We start from the raw sequence: 23,715 nt of genomic DNA on the forward strand, positions 1-23,715 counted from the left end.
GCACAGTGGGCATTTTGGCATCATGGAAATAAAAGTAACCAAAACAGTTCAAAGTGGGCAAATAACACAAAAGAAAGACAGTGACTTAAACAAAAACGCTCTGGTTTGGATTTGGTTGACTACATTAACACAATTAAACAAACCATTTAAAAAAATAGTCTCAGCTTTGAGAACAATGTTAGCTTAACCCTGCTGTTCTGTGATTGTGAAATAGCCGACCCAGAACTTATATGGATATTCGCCCTTTCACAGTAAGGGTGTGGGCCAGGTGTTCACACTTGTTCTTGTTCATGTGAAACTGCTCTGGCTGATCATTGCAACAGGACGGTGCTTCATGCTCTTCATCCTCCTTGAGGGTGAAGAAAAATATAGCTGGGTAGCTTGGTTGGTAAGGTGGAAGGCTGCCAAGCAGGAATCTAGGGTTTGATTCCCGGAGGGGAATAAAAGGAATAAACAATGGTTATGGGGTAATTACCATATTAATGGTGATGCTTGCCATTAATATGGTAATTGTCCTATTACCAGGGGATGAGTCACATGCGGAGAACACTTTTGCACACCTAGGTGTGTCTCTGAAGCAGGTCCACCATCTGTGTGTGACAGATGGGACTTTATCTTATCTATATAGGTCCTCTCGCCGCTCGGATGACCCATCTCTTCATGATACGTCCTCCATACGTCCCCTGTCTCCTTTTTGGGGATGAGTAACTGGGAGATGGCAAGTCCAGAACCTGGCTCCTTCCATTCTCTTCTCAGGACACCATCCTTTAGCAAAAACTTGTCCCATTATTTTATAAGTCCTTTCTGATACAGAGAGGTATCATCACACACCTTAGGTCTGGGGAGTCTCTGTTTCTTCTGCTCATGGAGCTGTGATATATCTGCCAAGACTCCTCTCCATCTGCTCGCACCACCCATGCAGAGGAATCCGACTTCTGTTCTGGGAGCCTGGAAAGTGTGTCAGCATTTTTATTTTTTACACCAGGACGATATTTAATAGTGTACCTGAAATTTGCAATCTAAGCCACCCCCCCGTTTTTCCGCAACTCCCAACCGGGCCGTTTCCAGGTGCACAATGGGTTTTTATCTGTAAAGACGGTAAATTCCGAGCCATACAAGTAGTCCTTAACTTTTTCTCTGACTGCTATAGTTCTGATCATTGCATTCTGTAGGATGAAGGCTTCTGCTTGCATATGCGATGACTCTCTCCTTTCCATTTTGGACCTGAGGCAGCACTGCTCCTAAGCCCTCAAAGCTTGCGTCTGTGTACAACCTGAAAGGCTGGAGAAATCTGCATAAGCCAAAACAGGAGCATTCAGCAAGGCTTGCTGTAGTTTGTCAAAAGCTTGCTGGCACTGCTCGGTCCAAGTCACTGGAGTGGATTTCTTTCCAGAGGTATTTTGCAGCTGTGACCAGAGTGTAACACAAAAAGACCCCCCCCCCCCCCCGTTCCACCCTCCCACCCACTGAGCCTCGTGTGCTGTGTTGTTATGTGAATATGTGCTGTTTAAACTGTGTAGTTTTTTCTTGTATCTACATATTGTATCACAGTGTTAAGATACGACTTTTTCTTGTCAGCAATTACCCCCACCCTCCCCATTTGTAACCCATCTACACCCACCCTAAGTAAGGTAGCGCATTTATTGCTGCACACTCAGTCAACTCTGAACTGTAAATGTGTATTTGTTGTATCTGATCTTGTTCGGCTTGTACTGGAAATAAATTTCTGTATGTCAGTGTAAAAGCTGTGCAGATGACAAGAAAACTGATTCTGAGTGGGCATATTTAGAAGTTTTGCAGTTTTGGAAAAGTGAGGAATGAACCTTCTATAAGCAACCAGCAAAACCCAAAAAGGATCTCACTTGCCTCACAGCATGGGGTACTGGCCATTCGTTCACTGCCATTGTCTTAGTGGGGTCAGTAGATACTCCCCCAGTCATTGACTAGATTACCTAAGCACCGCTGCATTAGCCGCTGGAAGGTGGCTGGAGCATTGCACAGGCTGAACGGCATCCGCTCAAATTCACACAGGCCAAACGGTGTGGTAAACTCAGTCTTCTTCCTGTCGACAGGATCCACCTCCACCTGCCAGCATCCGCTGGCCAAATCTAATTTTGAGTACCATTTAGCTGCCTACAGTCCTGTCAGGTACCCCTCAATGCAAGGTAGGGGTTAGGTGTCTTTATGGGTGAGTGTGTTCAATCTCCTGTAGTCGACACAAAATCTCCATCTTCCATCCTTCTTCACCAGCACGATTGGTGCTGCCCATGGACTAGAGCTTTCCCTCAGCACTCCGCTTCCCAACATATTTTTTTAAGAGAGCCTGTAGCTCTTGGTAGAAGCTGGGGGATACAGGGCAGTACCACTCACAACTAGGGGGTGGGTATCTGATATTTCACAACCCCCGTTCTGCCAAAATCTTCATCGTGATGTAGCAGGACGATGCTGCACAGCTGCAGGCAATCCCCCTGACTACCTGGGAGCAGGATAAAAAGGGTTTGGCCCGGCACTTGTGTGTGTGGTGCTCACACACAAGTGAGCACCTCACAGTGGTTTATTTAGTTCTCCATGCCTCTGTTTGGTGCAGTGCGATTAATGCATTGTCCCTCTTTCCCTCTCCCATCCTGGGTAGTGGGAGTGCTTCTAGATTCCAGTTGGCTCATCCGTGCTCCTGTACCTGACCGTGTACCTCATCTCTGCTCGTGCTCTGACACCTGGCTGTAGGATGTGGTCTCCGGCTCGACTCGCGCCCCTGACTGTCCCCCCAACTGTGGCTGGATGAAGATCGTCTGCTGGACTTTAAATATGTAGTTGTAGATTTAGATAAGTTCATTCTCATCTGAGTTCTGGTAAATCGCCTGTCCGTCATGGGGGAGGATCCCTCCTTCATGTGGGCATGCCTGAGGTTTCTTTGTTTTTTCTGGAATCTGTTTTTTTTAGGAGTTTTTCCATACCGCGAAGGGGGGGGGGGTCTAAGGGCAGGGATGCCAGTATAGCTTAGTCAGTTTGTTAGTTCATTTTAGTATTTTCCTATTGAACTCTATGTATTCATGATCCTTTTGAGTTCATGTTTCACTTTTTGAATTACCGATACAAAGCCCATCGAGACGACTGTTGTTGTGATTTTGGGCTATACAAATAAAATTGAATTGAATTGAATTTAATATTTCCTTGTGGCTAACCCTCTGGGCCTCCTGCTTTGTTTTTGTTTTTTTGAAACTGTGTTTTTTAACTGGGAAAAGAGCTCTGGCATCCGGAGATCCCCTCTTTGCCCCAGTGAGTTTAAGGCGTGGACGAGTTTCTCCTCACTGCTAAGGTCACCAGTTTGTTTGGTCTGAGCCTCTGCATGTTTGGTTTTAACATGTATTCATTGGGTTTTAACAGATTTTTGTTTGTATTTAGGGGCAGCAGAGGCACGCTGCTGCTTTTGTTTGGCTTTCCTGATTTTTAATCATACAGCAGTTACAGCTTGCTTGAGCCAGCGGGCTGCTAGCTCTAGGTCTCGGTGCTCCAGCTCCTGCCAGGCTTCATGCCGCTCTCCAAGCCCAGACATTCATCTTCTTGGCCTCCACTGCAGTCAACAAAGTGGCGTCAACCCTTCTTTGCTCCATGGTCATTGGACTTATGACGTGTTGAGAGGTGTCCCTTCCCAAGGATCTGTGCTGTGCTGGTTTTATCCTGTTTTTACCTGATGGTTTGATGGTTTGCCCAGTTTTTACCGGTTTTTATTGTCAGTGTGTGTTTGTGTGAGGGTGGACATTGGGTTTTTTCTTTTTCTTTTCAAACAATATTGCTGACCCTTTTTTTTTATATATTTTTCCCCCTTGTTTTTTTAGGGGCTGAGTGCAGGGGCGGGGCGTGTGCAGGTTTAGTGTTTTTTTATTTCCACATGTGTGCATGCCACAGAATGGAGTGTTTTTATTTTTTTTTATTTTGGTTGCCAATCTCCTCCACATAGGTTGGCCCCGCACTCCGTTGGTAGGCCTCGGCCCTCGAAGGGTCTCCTCCCATTTCCCCCTCCCCAGTGTGATCGAGTTCCTTGTTTTAATACATTTTAGTGTACATAAAATTACTTTTAACTGGTACCACGTCTTGGCCTCTTTTTAAACATGAATCTGCCCGCCTGTGTTACAGTGCTTTGGGTTCCCCGGACCCTGTACCCGGGGTGGCGTTGTTTTTATTTTTTTATCTGCTACGAGCACTTGCCACAATTACAAGAGAAAACTCTTCTCCATTTATGCAGAAGACCAGTCACTTCTATCTGTTGCTCCGGAGTGAGGCCATCTCCCTGTAAGGCAGATACAGGATGTACATCAACTTCTACTCTGTGGAGTAGGGTCCTGCTTTCAGAGACGCTGTAGAAGGACAGAACACCTCCTATGTGAACCAGGTCCACTCCTCCTCTGGAGGAACCAGGAGTTGAGATGGAGGTGAACATGCTGTTGTGGAGAAATGAGAAACTGTCTGGAAAACATGGAATGACCAAGATTTATCATTCAAACCAAATCTACTGGCATTTCCAGATCTGCTGATGTTCTTGAATGCGACTGCTCCAAAAACATTATAGAAAATGTATGTTTTAATATCTTATTCTTCATTATGTTACAGCTTTATCTTTAGTGTGAAGTGAACTCATTTTGAACTATCAAGACTTATAGTCCTGTGACATTCCTTTATGGTTTATGATGCCAGTATCCTGTGAAGAAATAGGATGTTCTTTGTGCAAAGTTAGGAGTTTTCCATAGGTGCAATAAATATGCCATGGACTACATCCGTACCCTCTGGATTGAAGGTTCTTCCCCTGGGAAAGTGTGAAGATTCATGTTCTCAAGTGGAGGTTGAAGCTGATCTCATCCTAAAGCCGGGAGGAGCGAACTCTGAGGCTGATACTCCAGCTATTGGCCAGTGAGAACAGGAAGGACATCTACCGACGAATCAGAGCGACCAGGGGCAGAGGATCAGCGGCCATGATCTTTCCGGAAGGCGGAGATTCAAACACATGATAAAAAAGACTGTTTTTAAAGTTTTCTATAGTTCTCCAGAAAATCTATGAGTAATATGCATGTAACTTGTGCGTCAGTAGGTCTTAACTTGAGAATCCAGATATATCTGCATTAATGTTTTAATCTGTGCTAGAACTATTGTCAGGGAAATAAACTTCGTGTATTTTTAATCCGGTTGAATCCTTGTTTGCTTTACCACTCTCGACTACTGAACATGCATGTATGAAAAGAACTGAAAAGCGAAGATTTCTTTCCTACAACATCAAATCCTCTCCTCTCCACCTCCCAGTACCAACGTCCTGTCAGATTCTCCCTACTCAGAACCAGAACATATTCTGTGAATCTGTCTGGATGATCAAAATCAGACTGAGGTTTTTCCATCAATGTCACCTTTCTGTTCTCCTCTGACAGGAACAGGTAGATGTTTGCTGGGTTTGGATCCAGTGGGATTTGACGTGAATCTCTGAGGAAGTCAGCTCTGCTCTTTGTTTCCGGTTCTGGTTCTGACAGGAAAACGTCCACATGAGAGACTGTCAGTGAGATGTTTGTCCATTCCTCTCTCAGAATGTCCTGCAGTTTGTCTCTGAGCTCTGACAGCTGCTGTCACATCCTCAGAGTCTGTCAGAGGACGGACATGGATGCTGGCTGAGGGGGGGGGGGGGGGGGACTCACTGAGGGGGGCAGGGAGGGGGTGGGCTGAGCAGAAAGTGGCTGTGAGCCTCTGTGAGCCAGAGCTGCTTCAGCTCAACGTCTCTCCGCTTCATCAGCGTCCCTCCTCTTCAGCCATGTCCTGCTCCAGCTCCTCCTGATGACCTTTGACCCGCCTACCTTCAGTTTGTTGCTGGGATCTGATCTGCTGCTCCACATCACGGCTTCTTTTCTGGAGGAGACGGATCATCTGAGTGAAGATCTTCTCCCTGTTTGATCAGCAGAGTGATTGATGGCTCCACATCCTGTTGGAGCAGCTTCACCTCCTCCTCTCTGTCCTGGATTCTCTGCTAGATTTGTTGCTGACTCTCCTCCAGCTCTCTCTCCTCCTCAGTCCTTTCTGCTGCTTCTGAGACTGTTTGATGTCCCTCATGTTCTTCCACAGAGCAGAGAGAACAGATGCTCTTCTGATCAGAACATCCTCATCACCTCATCATGACGGAGCAGATGTTCTCCTGCAGGTTCTTGGAGGGTTCCAGTCTGTGTTTCTTCAATGCAGCTGCTTTCAAATGAGGCTGAAGGTCTTCCTCACAGGAAGAGGCCGGACAGATCAAGCAGGACCTGATGGCTTTCAGTTTTCTTCCAGTGCAGACGTCACAGACCACATCTTCAGGTCCAGCAGAGCAGAGACCAGCAGCAGCAGCTTGGAGTCCGCTCTTCTTCAGCTGCTCCACTAAAGCTGCTGACATGACATTTTTCCCCAGAACAGGCCTCGGTGTGAAGGTCTTCCTGCACTGAGGACAGCTGTGGACATTCTCCTCTGCATCCCACAGTCCTTGAAGACACTTCCTGCAGTAGCTGTGTCCACAGGGAACAGTCAGCGGATCCTTCAGCAGATCCAGACAGATGGAACAGCAGAAGCTACATTCATCCAGATCCTTCCTGCTCATTTGGCTGCAGAGTTCCAGTTGAAGAAGCTGCAGTTCTTTCTGCACTGAAGGTTTCCTCACAGCTTGTTTCCCTTCCAGACTCTGAACTTTCAAAGGTTTTGTCATCAGGAGGATTTCAGGATCAGAGTCCAGGGCAGTCTGGGATTTCACAGAGGGGAGCGACCTTGGGCGCATTTCGGGCAGCCAACTCAGACAGGCTTCTACTTAGGCCACTCCCCTAGGGCGGGTCAGTTAATCAACTCACCTGTGTAGCATCCTATTTAAGTCCAGGTATGTAAGTTGTTCATCCTTCTTTACTGCAGCACTGCGTTCTTTGCCGGTTCTCTATGCCCGATGTCTGCCCTGCTTTCAAGCATATGACACTCGAATAAGAGTATCTCCTTTTGAGACTTATTGTCATCCGCCTCTAAATGCATGAAGCTCAGCCATTTTAAATACTATCAGAAGCTATGATCTGTCTTCAATCTCAAAATTTCTTCATTGCGGTTTCCAGGAACCCCTTTGCCGATTAACTAAGTTATACGTGCTTTTGTTGTCCACCTATTTAGAACCGATGATGTCAAGTATGTAACCTCAAATCTAGCCGAGCTGCCATCCATGCTACGTGGGATGGCGACATTCCTCTTCTACGTAATCTCATTTGACCTTGGTTATCCTTCTATTCGCCTGCTCCTTGGTGCCCTTCCTAAGGTGTGTCCCTCCGGAAATGACTAAAGGTTACTTCTCTCTTACTATTGGTGCATATATAAAAATTATATTTGATAATATATTACGTGCAGGTTCCATATTAACTGTCGTTCTTGTTGGAATCTGTGCTAATGGCTTTTTTATGGTGCTATGAATACACAGATAGAACCTTCTCTTTAAACTCACTACTTGATTTCTCTTTTTCAGAGTTGTTCTTGAAAGCACTTTATTCCCTTTAATCGTAAGCTAATCTTAAACTACTCAGTTCTAATTTTTTTATGTATTCATTGCCATGACTAATACTGCTTTGTCTATCTATGCATCGCTTCCTGAGCCTGTGACCCATACTCCCCGGTCAGCAATTCAGTTTCTGGAGGATGATGTCAAACCCTCAACAAAGTTGGAAGGTTTCCAAGTTCCACAGTCTCTGCTCGTCCTGCAGCTCCCCTGCTGATTGTTGCCACTTTACCTTGATCTGGATCTGCAACGACGACTGCACTCCATGTACCTACGCTGCACTGAAGTGATGGGGTGGTAAACCTCCTCCGAGTTTCAATGAGTTCTCTTACTTGAATCAACTGACATGTTAGTATCAGAATGGCATACAAAATCTCAGATTAGATTTTAAAGAAAACTATATTTTAAGGTGGAAGCCTCAAAATTAGGACATTCTTAAGCTGTGTTACAATATGCTTGTAGCTCGAAATTTGAGGTTACTTAGGCTCGTATCTTATGAGCCGGATGGAAGCATTGAAATTATAGCGTTAAGCTCGTTCATAGTTCTCAGATGGAAGCTTTTAAATTATGGATGTTACTTAAGCTTTTATCATAAGGGAGCCGGTTTAGCTCGTGCTGGTTTGCGGCGCCTTCCGTCCATGAAACCAGGGTTCAACTCCGGGCTGCTCCCTGTTCCCTTCTCTACCTCTGTGCCGGTCCCAAGCCCGGTTGCCTTGAGAGGGTTGCGTCAGGAAGGGCATCCGGCGTAAAACATTGCCAAGTTTACCATACGACTCGTTCGCTGTGGCGACCCCTGATGGGAGAAAGCCGAAAGAAACAACAACTTAAGCTTTTATCATATTATTCCAGTGGAAGCTTCAGATATGTATATTAAGTTGTGTTGTCTTCTTGCCACTATACTCGAAATGGAGTGGGCCAATGGTCTATGGTGCCGGGTCACATATAGCAGACTCAATAAATAGTATGTTCACTTCTTGGCGTTGTACTCGAACGGGAGCGGCCCAATGGTCAATGGTGCAGGGTCAAACATAGCAGACTGAATAAATAGTATGTTCCATTCGTGGCGCTGTACTCGAACGGGAGCGGCCCAACGGTCAAAGGTGCCGGGTCACACATAGAAGTCATACTTGTAAGTCTGAATATGGAATGCCTCTGAAACACACTTCATCTGATTACATACTGATATACATTAAATTTCTATCCAACCTTGATTAATTGGTGTTGGGTTAGTTATTACCCCAAAGGTTGGGGAAATTTGTCTCTTGAAATTGCATGGAGTCTTATGCCAAACTAAAGTAATGTGAAATGCAAAGTTAAAGGAAAGTGAAATGCAAAGTTAAAGGAATGTGAAATGCTAATTTGGAGGAATGTGAAAGCTAACTTAAAGGAGAGTGAATGTCAAAGAATGTGAAAGCAACAAAGTATGTGAAAGCAAACTAAAAGATGTGAAAATAAATATTATTACTACTTCATGAGTTGTCTGACTGAAATGGAAAACATCAACTGACTTTCTACAGATTCTACTTCCATTCATCAAACTCCAACATGAAGATTTACAATCAATCAAATCGGTTGATTTCCTGACAAACGTTTTTTCTTCCTGTTTGAATGATTGATTGTTTTCAAACATGAAGAGAGTTTTTTTTCCTGTTTTTAGCTTGAAATTTCTGTTGAAATGTAAAGGTTCATTCAGAATTCCCCAGTGGCAGTACAAAAATGGCTGAATCCTGGTGTGCTAGATGAATCCTGGCTAGACATTGAACAAAATCTCTGTGATAACCTAGATATTTCTAATCTACCTTTCTTCAGTTCTAAAATTAAACAACACAATTGCTTCAGAAGTTTAAACATCAGCTCATCGTTAACAGCCTGGTGGGATTTTCTTAAAAAAAACAACCTCACCTTATTTCCATGTAAACTTACCCCCATTTGGAACAACCCTGACATTTTGATTAACAAAACCATGATTCATTTTGCTTCATGGAAGAACAAAGGAATCCAGCAGTTTCAGCATATAATTCAGAATAGAAAATTTATGTCTCTCTCAACATTATCCTCAACCTATGGAATTAATATAAACACATTTCTAGAATATCAGCAACTTAAATCAGCTATAAGCACTAAATACTGCCTGACCCAAATAGACCTAGACCCTCCCCTTACAGTAACACATTTCATGGACCTTAAAAATCCCAAACTCACCTCCAAAATTTATAAGATGTTATCGGACATAGATGAAACAATTTACTTACCCATGACAAAATGGGAGTCTGAGCTATCATTGAATTCTAGTGAACAATTTTGGCTACAGATCTGTTTGAATGCCTTTAATATGACCAAAAGCCCTAATTTGCAACTTATTCAATACAAGATTCTCCACAGAACTCACTACACTGGACAGAGGCTATTTAAAATGGGTCTCAATCAGTCTGCTATATGCACACACTGCATAGGTAACAACATAGACGACTATTTGCATGCTCTGTGGCTCTGTCCACCTGTCCAATCATTCTGGCGTAAGGTTTGTGAGGATTTATCAGTCTGGTTTAATCATAAGATTCCTGCTTGCCCCAAATTCTGCTTATTAGGTGACCTGAATAAGAGGGACGGCTCATGTTGCCTGTGTTAGCGACAAAGTCAGAGAAGCCAGACTGAGATGGTTTGGACATGTTCAGAGGAGGGATAGTGGATATATTGGTAGAAGGATGTTGGAGATGGAGCTGCCTGGCCGGAGGGCAAGAGGACGGCCAAAGAGGAGATATATGGATGTCTTAACAGAGGACATGAAGTTGGCTAACGTTAGGGTAGAAGATGTTCATGATAGAGTGAGGTGGAAAACGATGATTCGCTGTGGCGACCCCTGATGGGAAAAGCCGAAAGAGAAAGAAGAAGGTGACCTGAATAACATCAACATGGAATCTAACAAGGGTTATATGGTTCTCACCGCTGTATGTATCGCAAAGAAAACTATCCTCCTAAACTGGAAATCTAAAAATAATCTTAGCATCAACCACTACAGAAACCTCATGTCAGAGCATATTAGTTTAGAGATAATGTCCTCCACAAAAAACCTGTCGGCCTCAGACTCTCCCTGGCTCCAGCTGGTTAGTCACATCACCTAATAGGGGTGGGATGGTGATAGGTTGGGCCGGGTCCTGGCTGGTTGGGTGGGCCGGGGTGGGTTTGGGGGGGGGTGGGCTCTGCCGGGCCTGCCGTTCTCCCGGCTCGGGGCTCTGGTTGCCCAGGTGGTGTGGTGGTGGGGGCGCACACTCTGCCGGCGACTTGGCAGGGGTTCCTGGGCGGATGCCTCCTTGGGGCTCTGGGGCCTGGGGTCGTCTGCCCATGGCCGGTGTTTCGCCCGTGGCTGGTAGTTGGCGCGTGGCCTGGCCCCCCGGGGGTCGACGCCGCAGTCACAGCAGGGGTTAAGGGCTTCACTTGGGTGGGTTTATTTCATTATTATTTATTATTATTATTATTAATATTACTATTATTATTATAATTATTATTATTATTATTATTATTATTATTATTATTATTATTATCATTACTATTATTTTTATTATCATTACTATTATTATTATTACTATTATTTATTTATTTATTTTATTATTATTATTTTATTTATTTATTTGGGAGGGGGGGCCTGGGGGGGTAGCGTGCTAGTCCTTAGGGAGGTCAGGGTATGAATGGTGGGGCTGGACCCCCTGCCCCTCCGTTCTGGCGCCGGGACCCTTCCTTGCTGGCTGTCTCTCGGCGCTGCGAGGCTCTGGCCTCCAACTGCGGCTGGCTTGTCGTTTCTGGCTGCCTGGCCGCTCTGGGAGGGGGGGCGCCTACCGCGGCCGGCTGGGGGGCCGGTCGCTCGGGGGAGCCTTCTCCCCCGGTTGTGCCCATCCGCCTGCTCCTCCCCGCTCTCACCCAAACAAATATTGCACACAGGCACATAGGGCTCCGGGAACTGGATGGGAGGGGTATGCTGGCGGGGCTCACTGGGGATACCCCTCTCTGGGTACTCGTCGGCACCCGCCGTCCTCCCCGCTTTTTACTTGCTTATTAGACACTCTGATTCATCTAGGGCCTTGTGGAGGGGGTCTGGAGGAGGGGGGCACGGTGAAACATCCGTGCTCACCTTTTGCTGCCCCCCCCCACAATTTTAACTTCCTCCTTAGACACACACACTGCATGCTAGCAGCACACACACAGCAAATACACACCACACTCAGAGGGACCCCGGAGTGGGGGGCTCTGCGGCTTGGCAGCGGTGGGGCCCCCCACACTGAGGACCTCCTATTTTACCTGCAGCACACACACAGCACTCCCACACCTCCACACATGGGTGGGGTCGGGGGGGGGGGTGGCCGGTCTTCACCTGCCTGGTCTTCTCAGGGCGGCCGGGCTTATGGGAATCCTGTCGGCTGCGGGGGGGTCGGGCATGCTGCGCTGGGGGTCTGCCGGCTGGGGGGGGGTTACTGCGTGGCGGCGGGGGTGGGGAGGGTAACCAGATGATTGTGAGTATGTGTGCGTGAGTGCATGGGTAGGACGGACCTGGGGGCTGGCTCGCTGGGACCCTCTGGGGCTTTCCCTCCCCATCACAGAGAGGGGAGGGCACTGAGAGGGTTGGGGAGGGGGGCTCAGATATTATGGCGGGGGGGGGGGGGGTTGTAGTGTGTAGGGTTGTAGGGTTATGGGGGGTGGCTGTGGGTGTGTGGCGATCCCTGGGTTGCTTAGGTCGCGTGCCTGGGCTGGCTTGCGGAGACGGGGCACCGGTCGGGTGGTGGACGGCTCATGGGTTCCGGGGGCCCTGGCTTCGTCCCTGGCCCTTGTCTCGGTGTCCGGTGCCCGGTGGCCCCCATGGCTGCCGCCTGGTACGGCTAAGCGCTCCTGTCTTGTGGCCTGGGGGCCGGACACTGGGTTCTCTTGTGCCTCTGGGCACTGGGGGGGGGCCCTGTAGGGGGCCCTCTCTGTGCCTGGCCGGTGGGGTGGGCGGTCCCCTCCTCCTCTCCTCCCGGGCTGCCTGGGTGCGGATGCTCGGGGGGCTCCTGGCCTGGGGGGCTCTCCTCCCCTCTCCTGGTCTGGCTGGGTAGGATCTGGTTCCCCTTATGAACACACGGTTCACATCGGCAGCATGTGCACCACCCCCACGTGCACGTGCACACTGTCACACTGCTCCCTGTCTTTTTTTTTTTTTTTTTTTTTTTTTTTTTTTTTAACTTGTCCTGTCCAACAGCTGGGCAGACAGATGAGAGCTGAGGGCCTCTTGGGTTGGACATATTTTACTTTAACAAGAGGGGTTATTAATCTTCAGACAAACCAAAGGTATGTCTGAATAAACCCCTTTTGTAATTGAGGCCAAACTTTATTAATTTCAAACATGTCTGAAAATCTTTGGTGTTGGACCGGACGGAAAAGGAAAGAGGGGAAGAAGAAAGAGGGACGTTAGAGAGAGGGGGGGTAGGGGGTGATAATAGGAGGGGAAGGGGGATAAGACCATGAAGCAGCATAAAGCAACAAGTTTACTGGTTGTTAATCATTATGGTAAGGTTCAAATGTAAAAAAACAAAAAACAAAAAAAAGGGCGGAGCCTGTCCACACACACACTCAAATGTTATAAACACACCTGTTAGTTGCAAAAATGTCCACCTGTCGACATGTACACAAAACAGATAGTGTTCACACGCATACTTATGCCTTAAAACCAACTAGTGTGAAATATTTCAGTCATTCAGTCTGTTGAGCTAACACCTGTGCTCAGGTGAGTGTTTATGTTCTTCTAAAATGGATGGTGGAACGTGAAAAGAAGGAGGGAGAGTGCCCAGCCATCCCCACCCCAAGACCCCCACCGCACCAGCAGCGGCAGCCGGATTCCCCCCAACACCACACGGGAACCGGCAGGGAACAACCGCCGCCCGGGCGACCAAGCCCGCCACCCAGGCCAGGGCCAGCAGGGCCGCCGCAAGGCCCCCAGAGCCAGAGAGCAGGGAGGCACGGAGGGAAAGAGGGCGCCGCCCCAGCCCAACCAGGAGAGCAGCCCCCCCGCCGCGCCGGGAGAACCCAACACTGCTCCCTGTCTGCTTCATCCCTCCTCCTTACCCACAGTGTATTGATGGACAGATTTTTTCTTCTTTTTTTTCTCACTCATCTTAGTGTCAGATTTTCAACTTTGATGTAACAATTTACTTTCCGGCAGATCTGGTAGAATTGTAACAGCTTAAAATAGTAACTTATTCAAATCAGTGCTTGTATCCCCCACCTTTTCACCTCTTCCTTTTACTCTCTTCCACCCCCCCCCCCCTCCCCTCACATTCTCCCCTCTCCCTCCCCACACACACTAAATGTAACAAATAAATAAAAACTAATACAACAAAAAGGGTTTTATACAAAGCTACATTCTAGTTTCTCGAAGCTATATAACCTCTTTTTGTGATAGTAAAACCTGTCCAACACAAAAAGCCTTCAGCTCTAATCTGTTTGCTAAGCTGTTGGACAGAACGAGTTAAAAAAAAAAAAAAAAAAAAAAAAAGAATTCCCCAGTGGCCTCCCTTTGGAGGAGGGGCTTCATGAGGTGCTGCTGGGGGCGGAGCTTGAACACACACCGCTTCCTGGAACCCAAACTCAGGTTAAGTGGAGGAAAAATTGGGATTTCTGGTGTTTGTAAAGATCTGGAATGGTTTCCTCCCACAAAAAGGCTTTTTTCTAGTTTCCTGCAGATGAATTATTTTCCTGCTGGGAGTTCTCATCAGGGTTTGCAGATTCTTAGTTGGAGGAAAACAAATGCATTGATTTAAAAGAGGAAAAAGCATTAATACTTATTAATAAGTATTATTTATTTTAATTTTGTAGTAGGATCAAACAAAATGCAAAAGAGAACAATGTTTGTTAGAATAAAAGATCCACCTCTATAATTATTTTACAATTGTTCAAAATTTGATGACACTAAAAATAAACAATGTCAATGCAGAAAGTAAATTGGATGGATAATAAGAATCAGAATTACTTTATCTGATCCCACATGTGTGAAATTTGTTGAATATATTTATATATAATATAATATTTAAACGATTTTTTCCAAAAACCCTGAAAGGATTTGACGTTTCTTTTCCTACCAATAGTTTATGTCAAATTTTCAGATTATTTCATATTTCATTTCATGAGGACATGTGTTGTCCAGGAAATATATTACTCTAAGGTTTCTTTCGGTTAAAGAAGACCTGGGGGTATTCCAGGAAGCATGTTTAAACTACCCTGCCTTTGAGCCTGAACTCTGGCTGAAATCCGCCTGAACTTGCTTACCTGGGGTATGTCGGTTCCAAAAGACCAGATATGAGTTGGCGTAATTACGCTCGACTTGGTAACCCTGGGTTAACGCACGGTACATAAAGACATTCTCAATAGATCGCCGATTTCTGGAGTCACCATGGAAACGCGTGGAGAAAAAAACAGAAAGCGCGACACTTGAGACGGAAGTGAGACAGAGTCTGAGATTTTAATGACGGGGGATAAAGATTATTAGTCCATCAAAAAAGTTACACGGCTGAAAAATAATTTAAATAATTTAGTTAAATTTATTCAAACTCAATAATTGTTTATACAACTCAAGTTTACGTATTTATCTAACTAAATGTCACATTACTCCATTAATCTTTTTTCCATCTTAATTACTTATATTTCTTGAACTTTCATATGTCTAAGTTTGAGCCGGCAGATATGCTCATTTTTATAACAATAAAAAGAAAGGGGGAAAAAATGCACGGAGTGCAAAAACTCATTAAAGAATTTTCCATCGCTGTCATAACAGGTATTGGTGGTAGGGGTGCTATATAAACTCATCATCCTCTCCTTTACTCTCACTCATGGTGCAGAGACGTAAGCATAGTAGGACAAAATAACTCGGCAAAACACGGTGAAACAGTAAAACAGCTAAACAACTAAACACATTTGGTCAAAAACCCACACTTAAACCCAAATCCGTCCAGACAAGCAAAGGGAATGATATCCCAGAATCCCTTGCGGTGCCGATCTAACAGCAGCATCAAAGTTACACCTACTAAATTGAATTAATTTGAACGAAAGGAAAATAATTGTCTGAAAACTACGTGTTATTTTTAAGGTGACCTAACAAAAAAATGATTTATCTTAACTGAAGCAAATAATTAAGTTAGATCAAAGTAAAAAAGTTTCTTTCCAACATCCATATGTGGTCTTATCACCCTCTCACGGTGGAAAAAGTATTATCTGAGCTTCTTCATCCACTAAATCATCTTCAAATGGACACGTCATGCTGCTTCACCTCTCTGTAAACAGACTAACCTTCAACTAAACCTGCTCCTGACCAGGTTATGTTCAGAGCATGAGTTGCTATGGTAACTTGACCTACCCTGAAACATACCTCGATTTCTGGAACCGAAAGCTGAGGTTATCAACTTCCTTAGCCTCAAACTTATCATGGGAGCTAGCATAACCTGCTTTCTGGAATACCCCCCTGGCTGCAGACGACAAAATGGCGACTAACATCATTAGCCGGTGTAGGTACCATAACCGTTCGGCCTGGAAGATCCGTTCGGGGTCCTTCCGGGTCCTGGGACTAATGCTGACGTCACATTATGTGATTGGCTGTCCGTTGGCCCGATGACGTGTCAGATAGTGATTGGTCTGGACAAAGTACGATACCACCATAGACGAAAATATTATGACGTCTGTTGTAAACAAACAGAGCTCCGTTATAGAGCGACATTGTCTTCTAAACGTGCTTTTATTATTGTTATGATTATTATTGAATGCATGTTTGCTTATAGTTTTTATAATCCCTGCACCCAGTGCTTTATTATTGGCAGATCGGACCCGGAAGCAACACATTTAGCCGTGCTGACAACATTTTCAGCCATAATGTCTGAACTTAAACCGGAATAAGAAGCGGATTGTGGCAAAATCTTTTTATAAAAATTACAAAGAATATTGTCAGACACAATTTATGAAGGAAAATAACTTTAGGTTACAAAAGGGAACGTGAAATTAAAATATGTAGAGCCCAAGCACATCTCCACTCTACATAGTTTGTCCAAGTGGGGCTACCGTAGTGTGACGTTTCCTTCAGTCAATAGGACCCCGAACGGTAGTTCCAGGCCGAACGGTTATGGTACCTACACCGGAACCGGAAGTCTTGTCCCGTTCACCCTTCTCCTGTTAGGTTGCTCTTTTTCGGGTCGAAAAAGATTAGTCACACCATAATTTTGTTGATAAAAACGGTCACTTTCTCTTTTATTTAACAGTAAAGTTGAAAAAATAGCGATTTTATGCCGCCATCGACATCCTTATGTGAGCGACAGACAACACTCCAGACCAGCTGGTGGCGCTAAAGCACCATGACGCTTTTAGCCAAACAAAGAGGAAGAACAGCACGAGGCGCTAGCAGTGTTAGCTTGTTAGCAGGCTAGCAGCGTTAGCTTGTGTTGAGAGGACGGTGGTGTTTTGTTGGGACGTTTGTGAGGTTTTTGGACAGAAAGGGCGATACGTGTTTCGTGTGGGAACCTGTCAGCATTTTCCAAAGTGTCGTAAATGAGTGAAGAAGTGTTGAACGGAAAGACAACGTGGATTGCTGTGATTGTGAGACTAGCAGATGATCGATCGGAGCTGCAGTGAAGAGGACGGCGGTGTTTGTGGGAGTTTGAGCTGAAGATCGGAGCAGGAACCATGTCTTCAGAACCTCAGGAAGGTTCTGTCAGAGAACAACTTTCTGCTGCTGAAGGAACCATCGTCCAGAAGGAGGAGGAGCTCTGTCGTCAGCGCAGACTGCTGGATAGCAGCTGGAACCCGCAGCTTCGACTCCACCGCATAGGTATGTATGTGACCTTCATCAAAGAAACAGAGAAGAAGCCCTTTGAGCTCCATGCTTTTTATTGTGTTTGTCTGTCACTCAGTGGCGGTTTTACACTACATACTGTCCGCGTGGGGGTATAACTATGTGGGTGAAAACCCGTGATGGCTCGATGCGGGTGGGGTGAGGTTGTGTGTGTGTGGCGCGCGTGCGTGCGTGTGTAAATGTTAACATATATATAGTATATAAAAGCTACTTAGACAACTTTAAAAGCAATACAAATCATTGTCATGTGGGCGTCGTCGACCTCACCAAGATGGCATCGCGCTCCGCCACCGTCGGCCAGGCTTCTAAAACGGGCGTGTCTCCTCTAGTGATATAACTCATTGGTTAGCACGGCTAAATGTTGTGCTTCCGGGTCCGATCTGCCAATAATAAAGCACTGGGCGCAGGGATTATAAAAACTATAAGCAAACATGCATTCAATAATAATCATAACAATAATAAAAGCACATTTAGAAGACAATGTCGCTCTATAACAGAGCTCTGTTTGTTTACAACAGAAGTCATAATATTTTCGTCTATGGTGGTATCGTACTTTGTCCAGACCAATCACTATCTGACACGTCATCAGGCCAACTGACAGCCAATCACAAAATGGGACGTCAGCATTAGTCCCAGGACCCCGAAGGACTCCGAACGGATGTTCCAGGCCGAACGGTTATTGTACCTACACCGGCTCCGTTCTTCAACAGAAAAAGCACTGACCACACGGATTAAAATTAAAATTAAAGCTACAAGTAGCATTTAGCGGGCCCGAGCACGTGCGACCGCCTGGCATGGGCGACCGCCCCAAGAGCAACGCCCTGCTCGAACCATTTGGCTTCATTCTTCCTTCTGGTTTCTGGAGCTGCAAGCTACATTTAACATGATAGCAGTGGGGGGGGGGGGCTGTAATCTGTTGGCTTTAAGGACAGACACTTTTGCATATAGCATGAAAAAAAAATCTTCAACCGAAGCCTTGATTAGAACTGCTCGTTTTCTCATCAAGAAGAAGGCATTTTCAGATTAAGAAGGTGTCAATCAAGCAATGATGATAATTACTAACACTGTACCTAAGAATGAGAAAAGTGGAACTGATCTAATTTCCCTACAATGTCTAGACAAGTGTCAGCTATGTCTGATAACTTGGCCGATCAGGTGGACCGGGATCTTGCAAAGTGCAGGTGGTTTAATGTCCAGTGTGATGAGTCTTTAGACAGCAGCAGTACATAGCTTTTGGTTTCCAGAAGAGAAGAACTCTTGACACAACTGCCCTGACAGATAACTACGAGAGGAGTTGAAATGTATAACATGGTGAAGGAGTTTTTGTTCAGAAAAAGGTACCATTAGTAAAGCTAGTAGCAGTGACTGCAGATGGGACTCCTGCTATGATCAATAGACAGACAGGTTTCATCACTCGCTGTAAAGCTGACCCAGACTTTCCAAAATGTCTTCATTACTGCTGCGTCATTTACCAGAAGTGATTGGCTCTGGACACATAACAGGGCTCCAGACTAACTTTTTTCACTAGGAGCACAGTGGCCCCTAACTGAAAATTTTAGGGGCACAACCAGAAAATTTAGGGGCGCATACCGTAAATCAACATGCTAACCAAATCTACTAATTTCCACTGTATTACGAATAAATACTCTAATAATAGATGCAAAAATTACAATGTGCCGTTTCCAATTCAGTGTCACATTTTATTCTTCACTTTTGAAAATGCAACAGGTAAACTGACAGCACCATCGCTGTCATGACAGTACAAATAGTAAAGAAAATGGATTGAAATTTATCTTTGTGACACCAAATAGGTGCAGCCAAGATGCACAATAAAAAGTGTGTTTGAGATCACCCAGGTGAACTCAACGCTGCGCAGATCACCTGGTGTGAGACATATTTTTGTTTTTGCTCCAACATCAACTGTCAATCATCACAAAAATATTGCGACAAAGGGGTGGGAGCAAGGGGCAAACCTACCCGGACACAGCTGGAAACTGAACTGACTGAAAGCTGCCCTACAGACTACAAAACAATGCATTATGGGACATGTGTCCTGATGGTTTTTGTAGTTGAGTGATTAATTAAAATAATTTAAAATACTAATTAATTAAAAAAGGCTACATGCATTACAAAACATTAAAATAATTATAAAATAAATATATAATAAGTGTTTAAAGTTCAAGCCCCGTTAGCTGTCACGCACGTAGGTGTGGCACGTTTATTCTCCTCAGCTGACCCGACTCCCGGGTCGGGTGAGCTGCCGTAACAGCCGTGCATAAACCGTTTGATGCGCCGCCGTAACCGTAACCAAAACACTAAACCTTCCTCCGGGTCTGTGTGACCCAGAGAAAAGTTCAGCACAGACTGCATGTATTTAGAAAATTACGAGCGAATAGATACGTTCTAGAAAGGAAAGTAAGGAACTCCTTAATGTGGTCTGGGGAGGGAGGGGGCTGTCAGGTGTCCTTCTTTCAAGCCCTGTCATTGTCCCGCCCCCAACAGTCATTAACCCCACTGTGATTGGTTGGTCATCTCCGTGCACGACAATGAAAAAAAATTGGCGGGCTGCAGTAACATTAAATTTTCATTTAATGCGGGGGCCGCAAAATATCATCTTGGGGGGCCGCAAATAGCCCGCGGGCTGCGAGTTTGAGACCCCTGCTGTACACCCTGGCACTGGTACACTAGCCGCAGGCCGGAAGAACGAATCAATGGTTCGCTTACTCATAGCTCAGACGCACATATCAGGTTGTCTCCGTTTCCTTCCCACAGATGTTTACGCGCGCGCGAATATCTCTAGGCCCTGCCCCCTCCACATATTTTAGCCACTTACAGTGACTTATTCTTCTCACACGCAGTGGCCGCCTCACAGACGGGCATCACGCGAGAGTGTGTGCTCGCGTTTCATGAGTATGTGCGCGAGTGTGTGTGTCTGCCTGCGTGTGTGTGCGCTCGCGTCTCAGATTATTTCATTCATCATTGACGTGCCCCTTGCACATTTAATGTATAAAAAAATACGGAGGGTGGGGGAGGCAAATTTACTGGTCGCACATGTGCGACTGGATGTAAAATTCAGTCGCAAACTCTCAAATTTTGCTCGCAAAATGCGAGCAATTGGTCGCAGTCTGGAGCCCTGCATAATGACTCATATTGTGAAAATCATAAACAACCTCAGCTGCAAAGCAAAACAGCACAGGATTTTTAAGGTGCTATTGGAGGAGATGTCTGCTGAATATGGTGAATATGAATATGGTGAATCTGAACTTGCATTTTTGACTGACATTACTGGAAAACAAAACCACTTGATCTGCGAGCTGCAAGACAATGGCAAAACTATATATACTTTTTGACTAGCCTGCCTGAGCCAGTGTTTCTTGTGGGGATCTTTTCTGCCAGGGCTTGCCGGCTTGGTCAGTGGTCGTTGCTGCAGTTGTCTCCCTTGCTGGGGCAGCTGGAGTTAAACACAGCAGCCTCACGGCTGTGAAGTGGACTCCGTTGCTGTCCCAGTCTGGATGGGCACTGTGGCGATGTTCCTAATTAAACCTAAACATGCCACCCTGATACTAATCCAGTTGATATGCTTCTCCATCTGTGTCTAAGTGATAGAAAAGCATTTTTTTATATTTAGAGCTCCAAGCAAACAAACAGTTATCTATATAAAAGAGCTTTTATTATTGTGCACTTTTAGCAGGTCTCTGAATACATGTGACCAATGAATGATGGATTTTCACAGACTTTGTTTAAAACTGAAGGTGACTGAGACTTTGGAAAAGTGGCTACATTGTTCTGGACTTCTTTGTTTCATCCACAGAAGAGTAAAATATGTGATTGATTTTGAAAAGCTGCTGAAAAATGTATCTTTTTAAAATTGCAATTTCTAATTTGGGTTTTACATTTTGTGTTCCATTTTTTGTGATTTTATTAGAAAGATTTGTTATTTCTTTGGTGTTAAAGGTGGTACATATTGTATGTACACAACCTTTTTAGAGACATTTGCTAAATGTTGTGTTTGTTGTCGTAGTTTAATTTCATTGGATGTATAGAAAGGAAAAGACGTTGCAGCATTGATTAAAAAAGCATAAAAGAGACATTTACTGTCTGATGTTACATCTATAGGAGTGTACTGAGGCTGGGATTTGTTTTGGAACACATTCATATGTTTTGTTTGTAAAAAAAATATATAAAATATAAAGTTAATTGTATTTTGGATGAATAAAAAAGCAATGATTAGTGCTAAAGATGTATAAAAGACAAACAAAACAAAGAAAAATGCACCCTTTTAGTGTTGAACTGGGCTTTCTAACTGTTCTCATCCTTGTCTGCCACTGCCTGGCTAATTTACATGTGAGCAGACAGCCGGGGGGGGGGGGGGGGGGGGGGGGGGGGGGGGAGCTAACTCCACTCCTGCAGCAGGGGAGACTGAGGAAAGGCTGGAGGATGTAAGATTAAATAAAATCCTAGAGTTGACCAGTTCACCAGTTGACCAGTTATATATATATATATTTATTTATTTATTTATTTTGGTGCTGATAACCTAAACATAAGTTATGATAAAAATATTTGTTTGAGTCAAAATGTCCAAAAAGTTGCTTTCAGCACAATAGGGTGATTAAGGTGGTTAACTGTTTCTCATAGACCCTATAGTGCTGCTTACCAAACGTGGAGCTTTTTTAAGACACATCTAATTCTGAAATGTCAGCTTCCTGAGACAAACGGCTGATTTCCTATGAAGCTTGATTATATGACTGCAACGGAATCGACCACTTCCTGTTTGGCAGTGGCTTACGCAAGCACCGTCAGGTGTACACCCATGAAACTTTAGATTATGAGAGAAAACCCTTCTGAGTATCTCCAGCTTTAATTTCATGCACATCAGACAAAGCACAGAGAAAATACAGGGCAGAATGTGCCCCATGCAATGACTAGGTGGCGCTATAGAGCTCGTCCAAAGTTGTCATATCCATGGGTTCAGAATGGAAGCTTCATCATGTCCATCGACTTTCGGTGAGATCAGACAAGGAATGTGCATGTGAGAGCATCATTTGTGCATGGCGAGACGCCCAACTTCGCCGCTCTGGCACGACCACACCCCCGTGTCGAAAGTTATGGTTTTTTGACAGAGTAAACTTCAATGGCTTTTCAACAGGTGGACGTCATTTTGAGGTGTGTCGGCTCATCCTTCTTGCAGCATTGATGGTCCAAGTCAAACATATCATTTCCTGTTGCCAGCAGGCGGCGCTACACCTGTTCCAGGTTCTTTCACTGCAGACGTGTTTAAAGTCAGACTTCAATCATGCATATCAATTTTGGATCAGATTAGATGATGCATGGCTGAGTAATGGCCATTCTTCTTTTCATGACGTGTTTTCGAAATGACCTCGAAATTCGATGCGCCGCCACGGTGACAAACATCCGTAAAAACTTAAAAGCTCTGCAATTTCACATTGGACATGGGTTTAAATTACAAAACACAAGTTTGGAGTCATTATTTACAAATCTCTAGGAGGAGTTCATCCTAGTACGAGGCCTGCGAATGACCAAAATACACCAAAAATGACATATTGACTTCAATATATCAGACTTCCTGTGCGAGTGACAGGTGGGGCCTGAGAGACTTTTTTGTAGGTATCCATCTGATGAACATGCCCTGTTAAAATCAAGCTTTTACATTAAAGAACATGGCGGGGGTCGAAAAAACAATCATTGTAGGTGGCGCTATCGAGCCGTTTTTGGGCACCCATGCAGGCGCTGTATATCTAAGGTGGACATATGTAAGACGCATTTAATTTTGAAATCACAGCTTCCTGAGACAAACGGCTGATGTGCTATGGACCTACAATACATAACTGCAACACAATCGACCACTTCCTGTTTGGCGTTGGCTTACGCAGGCACCGTCAGATGTACAGCCATGAAACTGTAGATTATGAGAGTGGACCCTTCTGATTATCTCAAGTTTTAATTTCATGCACGTCGGACAAAGTGCTGAGAAAAGATGGGGCAGAATGCGACAAAAACTGTGTTTTTGAATAACTAGGTGGCGCTTTGGAGTTCGTACAAAATTGTCATATCCATGGGTTCAGAATGGAAGCCTCATCATGTCCATCGAATTTCGGTGAGATCAGACAAGGAATGTGCACGTGAGAGCAACATTTGTGTGCATGGCGAGACGCCCAACTTCGCCGCTCTGTCACGACCACACCCCCGCATTGAAAGTTATGGCTTTTTATCAGAGTAAACTTCAATGGCTTTTCAACAGGTGGACATCATTTTGAGGTGTGTCGGCTCATCCTACGTGGAGCAGTGATGCTCCAAGTAAAACATGTCATTTCCTGTT

At 45.0% G+C, this 23,715-nt stretch overlaps 3 protein-coding genes across 3 annotated transcripts in view; 2 read left to right on the forward strand and 1 right to left on the reverse strand.

The window, feature by feature from the left end:
* Positions 1-23,715, forward strand: part of LOC110013959 (gastrula zinc finger protein XlCGF57.1-like) — a 317,596-nt gene that overhangs the window by 290,502 nt on the left and 3,379 nt on the right. The window lies entirely within an intron of this gene.
* Positions 1-23,715, reverse strand: part of LOC101172629 (zinc finger protein 436-like) — a 1,005,429-nt gene that overhangs the window by 223,876 nt on the left and 757,838 nt on the right. The window lies entirely within an intron of this gene.
* LOC110016657 (zinc finger protein 502-like) overlaps positions 1-23,715 on the forward strand; it is a 970,715-nt gene that overhangs the window by 133,354 nt on the left and 813,646 nt on the right. The window lies entirely within an intron of this gene.

This window comes from Oryzias latipes, chromosome 2 (genome assembly GCF_002234675.1).
Source record: "Oryzias latipes chromosome 2, ASM223467v1".
NCBI classification, from domain to species: Eukaryota; Metazoa; Chordata; class Actinopteri; order Beloniformes; family Adrianichthyidae; genus Oryzias; species Oryzias latipes.